The sequence below is a fragment of the Ischnura elegans genome, chromosome 1 (assembly GCF_921293095.1).
Source record: "Ischnura elegans chromosome 1, ioIscEleg1.1, whole genome shotgun sequence".
In the NCBI taxonomy this organism is placed as follows: domain Eukaryota; kingdom Metazoa; phylum Arthropoda; class Insecta; order Odonata; family Coenagrionidae; genus Ischnura; species Ischnura elegans.
In genome coordinates, this window is record NC_060246.1 from 68,071,685 (window position 1) to 68,083,812 (window position 12,128).

General features: G+C 36.2%; 1 protein-coding gene across 1 annotated transcript in view; it reads left to right on the plus strand.

Annotated features, from left to right (window-relative positions):
* The window catches only part of LOC124162794, a 409,880-nt gene that overhangs the window by 109,828 nt on the left and 287,924 nt on the right, over positions 1-12,128 (plus strand). Inside the window, exon 3 of the mRNA XM_046539452.1 lies at positions 11,608-11,690. The gene's annotated coding sequence lies outside the window, so the exon portion shown is untranslated. The remainder of the gene's footprint in view (positions 1-11,607; positions 11,691-12,128) is intronic.

Below are 12,128 nucleotides of genomic sequence, written 5' to 3' on the forward strand. Positions count from 1 at the left end.
CTTTTAAGAACACTGTGGGTGAGCTGAATAACACTATCAGTGACCTAAAAGAACAACTTAAACAGAAAGACACTCTTATTTGTGATCTCCAAAAGAAGGTTAACCGGTTGGAGCAAAAACAGCTAGAAAACCGTTTAGAAATTGTGGGTATTCCCTTGGGTGATAGTGATAGCAGTGAGCTCCTGACTGCTAAAGTTATCGATGTTGCCAAGGATGTTGGCGTTGTAATTGATAGCAGAACTATATCTGAGGTTTTCGTCCTTCCTAAGGCTAAAACAAAGCTACAAAAAATCGTTGTTGAGTTTAACAGCAAAGTTGTGAGGAAATCTCTTTTAATCAACAGAACCTCCTTGAACAGCCCTGAGAACAGGAAAAAGTACCCTAATGCAAAAATATACATCAATGAAAGTCTAACTCCTTATCTCAAAAACTTGATGTGGCAAGTTAGGACTAGGGCTAAATAACTTGATTTCAAATTTGTCTGGTATAGAAATGGTGGAATACTTGTCAAAAAAAACGAAACCAGCCGAATAATTAAAGTGGAAAATGAAAATGACCTATGTAAATTCATATAATATATATTTCAATTGATTATATTCCTGTTTCTTATTACTGATTTTGTTATTGTCATTAAGTATTTAACACTATAAGACACATTAAGTGTTCTATCTGTTTGCTGTTGAAATTGAAAGATCTTTTGGCATCATGGATCCATTGTCATCAATAGCTAGTGATGTTGAATGCAAATCCTATGAGAGCACTGGTGGTTTCTTGAATAATGTAAATTTGTTTAAAGGTTGTATTTTTTGTTCGTTGAATGTGAGGTCATTGAAGAAAGGTTGGGATGAAGTAAAAGTATTGCTCAATATGCTGAATAATAGGGGTCAGGTATTGGCATGTTTGTTGACTGAGGTCAATATAAAATCATCAGAAATGGGTCCTTACAACCTACTAGGTTTCAACTCTTTCCATAAACTGAGGGAAGAACGAAAGGGTGGAGGTATGATTGTCTTTCTGAGGGAGGTCTTGCCTGCAACGGTAGTTGATTTCGAGTTGGACGAATGCGAGTCATTGATCTTGAAAATGGTTTATGATTCTAACACAGTGTTATTAGTATGTGTTTACAGACCACCACATTGTAAGAAGAAGGATTTCCTCATTAGTCTGGAATCCTTCCTCGAAAGTAGATCAGAAAACCAGATTATATTGATTGGTGACTTTAATTTGAATCTAAAATCGAAAAAAGATACTAATGTGGACGCATACAAAAATTTACTTGCATCCAATGGGCTCACTGCTTGTATCACAAAAAGCACTAGAATAGAAATAAAAAAACGTAAAGTGACAGCTTCATGCTTGGATCACATTAACGTTAAAGGTTTCCACTCAAAACTTGATGGTTTCATTATCAAAACAAAAATATCTGATCACTTTCCTGTTGGTGTTTTCATACACACAGATAAGAGCTTACCTGAAGATAAGGTTATGGGACAATCTACTCATCTTTGCGACCGGAGGGTAACACAATTAATAAACAGAATAAACTGGTCGACACTACTTACACTCAATGATTCTGACAGCATTTATCAGCAACTGTGCGAAAAGTTAAATCATGTTTATTCATTATCTAAAATCAGGCAACGGGAAAATATCGGTAATAATACATTTAAACTTCCGTGGATGAATAATGCTATTTATTCAGAAATACAGATAAGAGACACACTATTCAAAAAATACAAATCCAATACAACAAACAAAGTGCACAGAAATAATTACAGAACCCAAAGAAATAAGGTAACTTCCTTGATAAGGCGATCTAAAATCTCTTATGTTCGCTCTAATCTCGAAAGGAACAAAGACGACATTAGGAAGACTTGGCTACTGATCAATAGCCTTAGGGGTGTCACCAGTAAGAAAAGCATTGATATGCAAATAAAATCAAATTTTAAGAATATTAATTTAAACTATGTCTGCGAATCCTTTGCATCTCAATTCACTAATGACATACAAAAAATACTGCCCCAATGCTCACAACACATTCTCAACCCTGGTGCTAAAAAAATAATTCCATCTACCTTTTTATTGTTGCCAGCAACTCCAGCTGATATCCAAAGTATATTACAGCAATCAAAAAATAAATGCCCAGGGCACGATAATATAAGAATGATCGATCTCAGTTGTAAACATGACATCATTGCTGCAACAACCCACTGGATAAACAAAAGCATAACTGAAGGTAAATTACATAACGATTTAAAGTTAGCGGTAATCAGACCGATATATAAACAAGGAAAGAAAAACGACACAAACAATTATCGTCCCATTTCTATTCTACCCTCCTTGGATAAAGTCATAGAAAGATATTTTGCGGTACAATTAATTAACTTCATAGAAAAATTCAACATTATCACTACACATCAATATGGGTACCAAAGAAATAAAAGTGCACGATCGCTTCTGGAGTACTTCAGTGAAGATGTACGGAAAAGCCTAAATAAGAACTGGTCCGTTCTCGCTGTATATATCGACTTCACTAAAGCTTTCGATACTATCGATATCAACATCCTTTTAAAAAAACTGGAACGATGTGGAATACGAGGAATACCGCTTACATGGTTAGAAAGCTATCTCACCAATAGGAAATTACTTGTAAAATTATTTGAACATAAGAGCACGATTAAATCTGTCACCTCTGGTGTGCCACAAGGCTCTATATTAGGGCCAATACTCTTCTGTATATATGTAAACGACATACCAGAATATATTAATCATTCTAAAATATATATGTATGCTGATGATATAGCGCTAGTTTCAATCAGCAAATCTTTTGAAATGGCTAAGGAAAAAATGCAACAGGATTTCTATGCGATACAGTGCTGGTGCCATGACAATAAATTAGTAATAAATGATAAGAAAACGGTAACCATGCAATTCCGAAATGCCAAGGCAACGAGAAAACTAATAAAATTAAGATTTCATACGCATTTATGCCTTCATACTGGTAACCCTGGCCATAAAAAGAGTAACTGTCATTTATATTCCTGTTCATTTATTTCCCAAGTCAACTCCTTTAGATATTTAGGATTGACCGTAGACGAAAATTTTGACTTCAGTGAGCATATTAATCACTTGTGTAATAGACTTAGATGTATTTTGTACCAACTATATTGTGTGAAATATACCTTACCAATTCAATTTAAAAAAATGTTGTACTTAAGTCTCGGTGAAGCAGTACTCAGATATGGTTTAACGATCTGGGGCTCCACAAATAAAACCCTGTTGAGAAAGGTGGAAAAAATCCAAAACAATATGGTATTACAATTGGATCCAAGAGAAAGAAATGTCTTTAAAATTTACAAAAATCTAAACATGCTTCCAATACGCGATTTATTACACTACATATTAATAACAGACAACTATTTTAACAATAGCTACAAAACTGTAAGAAATGTAACACACGATATAGGACTCCGAAGTACTAGAATATATAATGTACCTAGTTTCATCAACGCTCACGGGAAAAGAACCTTGGAACACGTAGTTCCTAAATTGTTTAATACGCTACCACAAAATTTGCAATCAATAGAAAATATTTCTCTACTAAAAACGCGTCTGAGACATTGGTTACTAGAGAAATATAATGATACCGATATATGAGAATTATGTTTGCTTATGTGATAATACGTTTATTTCTTTGTCTTGTATGTATGTTAAAAATTTGTTATGTTATGTACACATGTTAAAAATTTAATGACATTATACTACTAAAAATGTTAAACATTGTTTTGTTAAAAACTAATCAAAATTTATGGTTTAAACATGTATAAAGAAAGATACATATATTTTGTCTTTATTTTGTCACATATATAATTTCTTTCTTCCAATACGAGAAATATCTCAAATGCAAACACGTTATATATTTTTAAAAAAATTTAATACATATATTCCTGTAATGTTAATGTGTATTTATGTATGTACTCTTGCTCCCTAATAATTTTATAATATGTTTTTGGCAATAGTGGAAACATTATTAGTGAGAATTCATGTTTGCTAATGTGATAATACATTTATTTTCTTTTGCTTAAAGTTATAAGTTACTGTTACTACTCAGTTATATAAGTTTTATTATAACCTTTTCTGCTACCATTTCTAATCTCTGCCATTAAATTTCTTATATTATAAAAAAGTCTATTGTTAAAAAATTTTATTACATTATATTGCTAAAAATTTTAAACATTGTTTTGTTAAAAATTAACCTAAATTTATGGTTTATACATGTATAAAGAAAGATACATATATTTTGTCTTTATTTTGTCATATATATTTTTTCTTTCTTCCAATACAAGAAATAACTCCAATGCAATCACGTTATATATCAAAAAAAATATTTAACACATATATTCCTGTAATGTTAATGTGTATTTATGTATGTACTCTTGCTTCCTAATAATTTTATAATATGTTTTTGGTAATAGTGGAAACATTATGAGATACACAATTTTAAAAGACAATGTACGACCACGAATAATAAAAAAACTAATAGGCACCTGCTGACAAGCCTTGAAAGGCTTAGCGGGACCTAGACTTTTTTTTTCACATTGTATTTCTTGTAAATGACATTTCATCTTTGATTAATGTTATCAATTTTTGTAAAATTTCTAATCTCTGCAATAAATATTATTATTATTAAAAAAAAAAAAAAAAAAAAATAATTTGTATATTATTAATACACTAATGGTGAGTACCGAATCACAATCAATGCCTTTCGTTTCCTTTAATGAAGGAAACTACCCTATTGTTTACATAGAATTAAAATATTCCATCAATCTGCTAAATTCCTGTTTGAATCCTTTAAAGGAAATCACAATTACTCGCCAAAATCTTGGGTTTCCTGCTGCATAGGCGACCTAGTCAAACATTCCTGCATTCATCGTTTAGTATTCGAGATATTCGAAGTTCGAGATATTCGAATATTCGAGCAATGATTTGATATTGGAATTCGATATTCGAATTCGAGAAATCTGCTATTCGACCCATCCCTAATTAAAACGTATCCTAAAAGAAATGTCCTTTTTTGGCACAATTATGTGAGTCCACTCTTCTGCACTCGATTTATTGTTCTTAATAGTGTAAATTCAGTGATAATTAATTAAAGATGGCTTGTGGTAGAAATCCAAAGCTTAAAACAGGATTAATCTACGCTGTTTCAAGTTGTTAGTGCATCAGTTCCGCATTTCTCCCTCGCCCTTTTCCTTTTGTATCCTTTCCTCCAAAGCACCCATTTCCATTCACTCCGCTTTCTAGTGCGACATCGTTTCGCTTTGACGCTCCTTACGCCTTTGCTTCCTTCACTCTCTCTCGTCCTTTACTTTTGAACCTCGTCCCACGGGGACGCTCTGTTCCTTGGGGAGCGCCTTCTGACTCCGGGACATGTTGAAAGGGACGCGCCGAGGGTGGGAGGGTGACGGTTTGGCACAGAGGTCGAGAGGCATGGGAGGACGATGGAAAGGGTGGGAGGAGGAGTGAAGCCCCCTCCGCGAGAGGGACAAACGGGCGATGGAGGGGAATGGGAAATGAGATGTTTTGGCCGAGTGGAAAGGATACGCGCGGTCGGAATAATCAAAGATTGGGGGAGTGGGTTCGGAATGGGATAGGAGGGAGTGTCCTTAGGGAGGGGGCAAAGGGATGGCAAAGGAGGTGAGGCCAAAGACATCTCGGGATGGAGTCGTGTCACAATGCGGTTTTGCACGGGGGTTATGTTAGGGGTGGGATACTCCGGTTGTATGCGGGGCAGATGGCGGAATGACGAGATGAAGAAACACATGGGGTGAAAGGGTCTAGGACAGACGTCACTTGTTAATGCAAGCAATATGCAAACAAATTTAAAACACATCGGTTCTCTGCTTTCGCCATTGTTTGATAATTTATTGCCACAAATAAATCCTTGTACGACAAACAGCGTAAATTTTGCCTTAGATTGGCAATGAGAGGAAAGACGAGGAAGAAAATGCGATGGATTTATTTTAAGCTTTTAAATTTACGTGTTTTATGTTGCTGCCATTTCGATACCTCAAACGCTCACCAATCGCCCACCGAATCAAATCCGCACATCTAGGAGCCCAACAGTACGAACACGCTCAGCTGGCAGTAGCCGGAGCATAAACGCTCACCTCCATTTCTCGAATCAGTGAAATAAAACTGCTGGCATAAAATCAATGTAGTTGAAATTAAGTTTTCTTTAAGTTATTGTATTAGATGTTGTTGGATGCGATGATGAATTCAAGGTTTTAGTACAGGGTTGGATCGGTATTCCACTGTAATTTTAATGCATTTGTAATATGTATTCGAAGAATTAATGACTCATCTCTACCAAAGATAATGAATGTCATAATTATTTATCATTTAGCAGGAATACAGAGAGCTCCGGGCCGTAAGGTTTAATAGTTACTCCTCTCTTTCAAATTTACAAAAAAAGATACCGCACTTTTATTATAAACTTAAATATACTTATGTTATCTATTTTGTACTGAAAGAATCTGGGGTCCTTTTTTAAGTTCTGTCCGTCCTGTCATGAGTGATAAATTAAATGCCGCGTCATTGATTCATCAATAAGATTGTTGGATGGCCCACACTTATCAATTATAACAGCGACTAATATTTTTTCTTTTGCTTCTTTATTTTTTATATTTAGATTAAGTAGCACAACACCCTTTTGGGGTTTCAAAAGGATTTTGTCTTTAAATTTATTTCAAGGATATATTAATTAATTGTACTCACTACCTTTTTATGTAACAAACTTACGGAATTGAATCGCAGTCCATCATAATTTAAAATCCCTTATTCAGTAGCATTTCAGTATTAATAATTATTTCTTAGACCTCCCATGGGATATATAACTTTTGTTATTATGAATTGATTACATGATTACATTTTAAAATTTTTGTGCTGAAGACAACGAATAATTGTACACTCTACTTTTATAAGCCATAGTTTGCTAATTACGTCACTTTCTCCGGTGAGTGTGATCTGAATCCCATGTAACCAGTCCTTATCATTATTAGCCTCCTTCCTTCAAAGAGGTGAATCAGTCTAGAATGATTGTTTTGGAATGAAATGTTTTTTATTGAAAATTATTTTGTTCCGTCCAAGTATTCAGATTATGAGAAATATCGTATTTGATCTGGTTCTACGGAAATCCTTTGCTTTTGAAAATAAATCAATAAATTCGTTCCATTCCATTTCTATGAAAAATACAAGGATTTTTGTTCCTCGTTTGATAGGTCAAAGCATTGACCTCGTTTGCTGTCGTCATTTACTTCTTCATATTTCTGGGTCACTTTTCATTTAGTACACCCACACGCACGTAGGCGGGTTTAGCATCCGTAAGTCCCGGTGTCTTTTAGCATTTTGAATTATTCAGTAGGAATAAATATTCTAACATGACGGCCCAAGGAGTCAACTACGAATTATTTCCTCGAATCACGAATTCTAGTGAAGTAAATGTTGAAAATATGTCTCTCGATGCATGCGACCTAAACCGGTCAATTTGCCGAGTTAGCTGCTTGATAGTTACGTACTAGAATTGATATCACTGATATTCTCAATTTTATTTATTAAAGTGCGAACAGCATTTTTAATTGTTGTGCGAGGCGTAATAGTTTTAAATTCTTACAAAGGAAATCAGTTATTCCTAAGTGTTTTATTTGTCATTTCTAAGGTATCATTTGTTCCACTTTTAGCATGAGATGTTTTTGGTACTGATGGAACTACCCTGTGTTGCACACAATGTTTTACCGACTCACTTCCTTTTACAGTTGCGGCATAAGATTCTTTATTTAATTTTAAGTCCCTTCTCCAAGCTAACTGTATTTCACTCAACCAAGTGACATTTCGCGGATCGAGAAAGGAATCTGTGCTTTGCGGACGTTAAATTTCAACAAAAAAACCTGCATCGCACTAGAAGGGGAGTCAGATGTCGCTACAAGCTTCTGGAATTCATTTTCGGAGAACTCGACCCTCTGCCCTTTACTGGCTTCGGGAAGCAACACCAACGTGAGTTTCCGCAACTTTCAGAATGCCTCACACTGACAATATCCGAAGTCTAAATTGGCATCCGTCTGCACGAGAAGTTCAGTTTGAGAATTTCACTTGAACCCAGAAGATGAACGTTTAAAAAGACCCAATAAGCCCCGGAAACCCAATAAGTATCATCAGTTTTTCATTTCACTGATATTTTTATCGATACGGAAAGATCTTTTGTCAATAAAATAGAACATAAAATGGGAGAAAATTTAACGGAGACGAACATTTGCGGAGATGTATTGTAGAGCCCTATTCAATAGCGTGAGTTTTATTGTAGGTATTTTTTCGAATGCCGTCTGCTTGTGACTGTTGCCATGATTTTTCCTCTGTCCCAACATCCCTTGCGCAACTTGGAATTCTATTTTTAAAGTTTATATTTAATAGTTTCATATTGCGTATGCGTGGAAACGGTTGAAGGCCAACTCGTGTTAAGTCTGGGGGCACATTATAAATGGTCTCCAAAGAGTAAAATTACTTTAGGATACTTTCGATACTTTATTGTGCTTGCACGATATTGTGAATGCCTAATCTCTGCTAATATTGTGTTATCTCTGAGATATCTTAGGATTTTGCTCCGTTTATGCTAAGCATTTATTAAGCTATGAAAATGAATATGCTTAATGAATTAAGCATATGAGTATCCTTAATCGTACATTAAATACATGATTTTATCCCATATTTTTTTAAAACAAGTTTTATTTTTTATAGGAAGTTTTATAGGAAGGTGACATTTAAAAATATTATAGGGTTTATCATTTTTATACTTGCCTAGTCTTATTATTTTTTGCGTAAAAACATGTACTAAGTCATATTTGAAGATTTTATTAAAAATTGATAGCCTTAACGAAATATTACTGCATACGCGACGAAAAATATGCACCAAATTCATCAAGAAATTTAAATAAATCTCGTTTAAAAGGCGAAATTGCAATAATATGTCTCCTCGTGCACTACAGGTCTTCTTGTTTGGCTCTCATTACGATTTTGAACTGAAAATTTTGAATATGTATGTATTAATGAACATAATATTTATTTCGCTTTTTTAAGGTTTAGTTAAAATAGTTAAGGCATCCCAAGTTTTTTTCACAGTTATGTAGCTTGTTTTTATAAAATTTCGTATTGGTCGCGGTCTGGAATGTGATACGGATGTTGTTACGGGTCATTTTGTTTACCATTGTTTCCGTGGCATTTCGTGATATTCATTCCTTTTCTACGGAGCGGGAATCCATAATACTTTCTTCACGGTGGAGGTGGAAATAAACTCACTCTGCCCTGTGATTGAGTTAGCTCATCTGTCGGGCTCCTCGGTGGAGGAGAATGGGCGAGAGAGAATGAAAAGCAGCGGTGGCCGTTGGGTGAGCGAAATCTAATTTCCGCTGTAGCAAAACACGAGACGCGGAGGCGGTGCCGAAGACTTTCAAAATACCCTCATTCTTTCCCTCTCATACTTATTTCAGATTTCCTGTATCTCTCGCCGTTATACTTACTCTCCTCCCACGTCTTGCCGTTTTTCCAGTCGTGCGAGTGATACAAACTTTATGTGGGCGTTCCGCGCGTCATCATTTGCACCATTAGTTAAAAAAAATTTATTTCCTAACTTCCTCCTTTTCTCCCTTCTTTTTTCCGGTGATTTACGCCTCTCTCCTTACCCCTATACTCCTTTCACTCTCCTCCTCTTTGTCTTTACCTTGTGTGTGCGCCGCCGCTCCACGCCGATGGCGCCGAATCTTCTGATTGGAGCGACTTCACACCGCACAGTGGTCCCAAATTGAAAAAAAAACGGGCCAAAATTCAATGCGTCGTCATTAATCCCATTTTTGCAACAAAAAAGGCTGCCTTTTTACTTAATCTAATCTTCTGAATCTGATTCTGAATATATATTTTTGCTATCACTGTCGCCAGGCATCATTATAAAACAGCGTTCCGTAGAAGGTTTAGAATGTAATTATTGCCTTTCCTCTTCGAAGAAATAAGATCAATGGGAGCTTTTCGTTATTATGACTGTCTAAAAATAGAATGTATAGTTGATTGCATTTTTCAATTCGTCCGAAATAGAGTTCCAGTAGTAAATTGAAAGAGTAGATAGCATATGGGCAATTAACACTGGCGGGTTCATGCGTGATTAATTTAAGGATTCTACCGATTGAGGTAGGTTTGGATTACTGATGAAGAAGTACTCTGGGAGCCTTCCCTTCCATCAAGCAATTCCCTCTTCAATCCATAATAAGGCCTACTCCATTTCATACTACCTAAAAACCCTATTACTTTCCTACCTCTCCCTCGTTTACCTAGCATTCTACCCTCTAACATCGTTTTCAGCATTCCCTCCCGGCTAAGTACTCGCTCCAACCATACCTTCTGTCTCCTTCGTATCTCATCTAAAAGCTGCCTCTCATCACCCACCATTTCTAGTACTTCCTCCTCCTAGTCGTTCCTCCTCCTCTTCGTCCACTTCACCTTCTCCATTCTTCACCACACCCACATATCGAAAGCCTCCAGTCTTATGTCGTCCTTCTTCCTTAGTGTCCACGTTTCCGCACCGTAAAGCGCTACACTCCAGATCAGACTCTTCACTAACCTTTTCTTTAAACTCTTACATAATGAATCTCTCATAAGCTCTTTCCAGTTAAAGAACGCTTCCTCTGCTAATGCAATTCTCTTTCTGATGTCTTTAATGCTGTATCCTAAATAGTTAAATTTCATGCGTGATAAGGGAGGTAAAATTCTTCGTAAGCGCTTCCTCGTAGACAGCTATTTCCTTGAAATTGAGAAGTTGATAATAAACCGGTATGTTTTTCAATTAATTAAGTTTTACTAGTAAGCAGAGAAAATATCGATACTACGACGCCGTTCACGCTGCGCTGTCCTGCCGCCAATTACCGCGCTGCCCGATGTCGCCTTCGCCGACGATTCATGCAGCCGGCAGCGCACAGATCTAGTCTTGACTGGTGTGCCCTCTTGTTGCGTCGCAAACCTCCCCTCCTCCTCCCCATCTCGTCCACTTCTACCGACTTCCGTCCCCATAGTCCTTTTTGCTTCAGCCCACACTTAGCCATGACCCTGTTTTATTGCTCGTTCCATTTCAATTCCGGAAGTTTCGTGCAAACATTCCGTGACGAGGGGAGGGGAGCGATATTCGCACGCGCCGGAGGTTGGTTGAAGTTTCTAAAACAATTATTTGGAATATGATTTCGCATTTTCAGGTGGCGTGGGATGAAGGGAGTGGAAGGTGGGTCGGTGTAAAGCTTTCCCACCTCTTTGAAGCTCCCCTTTCTTTATCTTCCGCTCGTTTCTCTGAAGGCTGGGGGAAGGAAAAGTTCCTGCTAAGTTTTAGAAATTCTTCTCGCGAAGCCAACCAACAGTTATCATATTCGCTAGGTTTGTCACCAGTTCAATCATTTTTGTTGCTGAATCCTTCCTGAACAGCCGTGATGCAATAATTACGATTTATTTTTCCATAATTATCTTTTTTATACCAGCAAGAAACTTTATAAGGTAAATTATGTCTTCATTAATTTTTTGCAGGATCGTCATCGGCGACTGAGGTTTCCGTGGTGGTCGCATCCGCCGACGAAATAGATCTTCTAATTTGGGAATTGCGAAAGGTGGTGAGTGAAACATTCATACCGATATTCGTGACAGATTTAAAAAGCATATCTTTGATTTTTTTAGAACCCACTGATGTGATTTAATTTAATGAATGCTCGATTAAAAAATAATTATGAAAAAGAGTAGCACCGGAAGATTCAGTTATCTTTACCGCGACTATCTAAGCTGCTGGAAATTTTTTCAAAAATAATTTTTTTTTCAAATTTCTGCTAGAAACAATACAATAATTTTCCTATTCATATTTATTTTGGAGCTATGCCCTGAATATTGCGCGGGAGAGAATGACAGCATTGTGAGTAAAAAAATTAAGATTCACAAAATAAGGAAAATAAGATGTCCCTTTGTCTCTTAACGGGACTTTGCATCTTTATGGACTCCATCCTGGCATTTCACCGGGTACTAAATGACAATTTTTTACGAATTTCTCCGAATTTTTC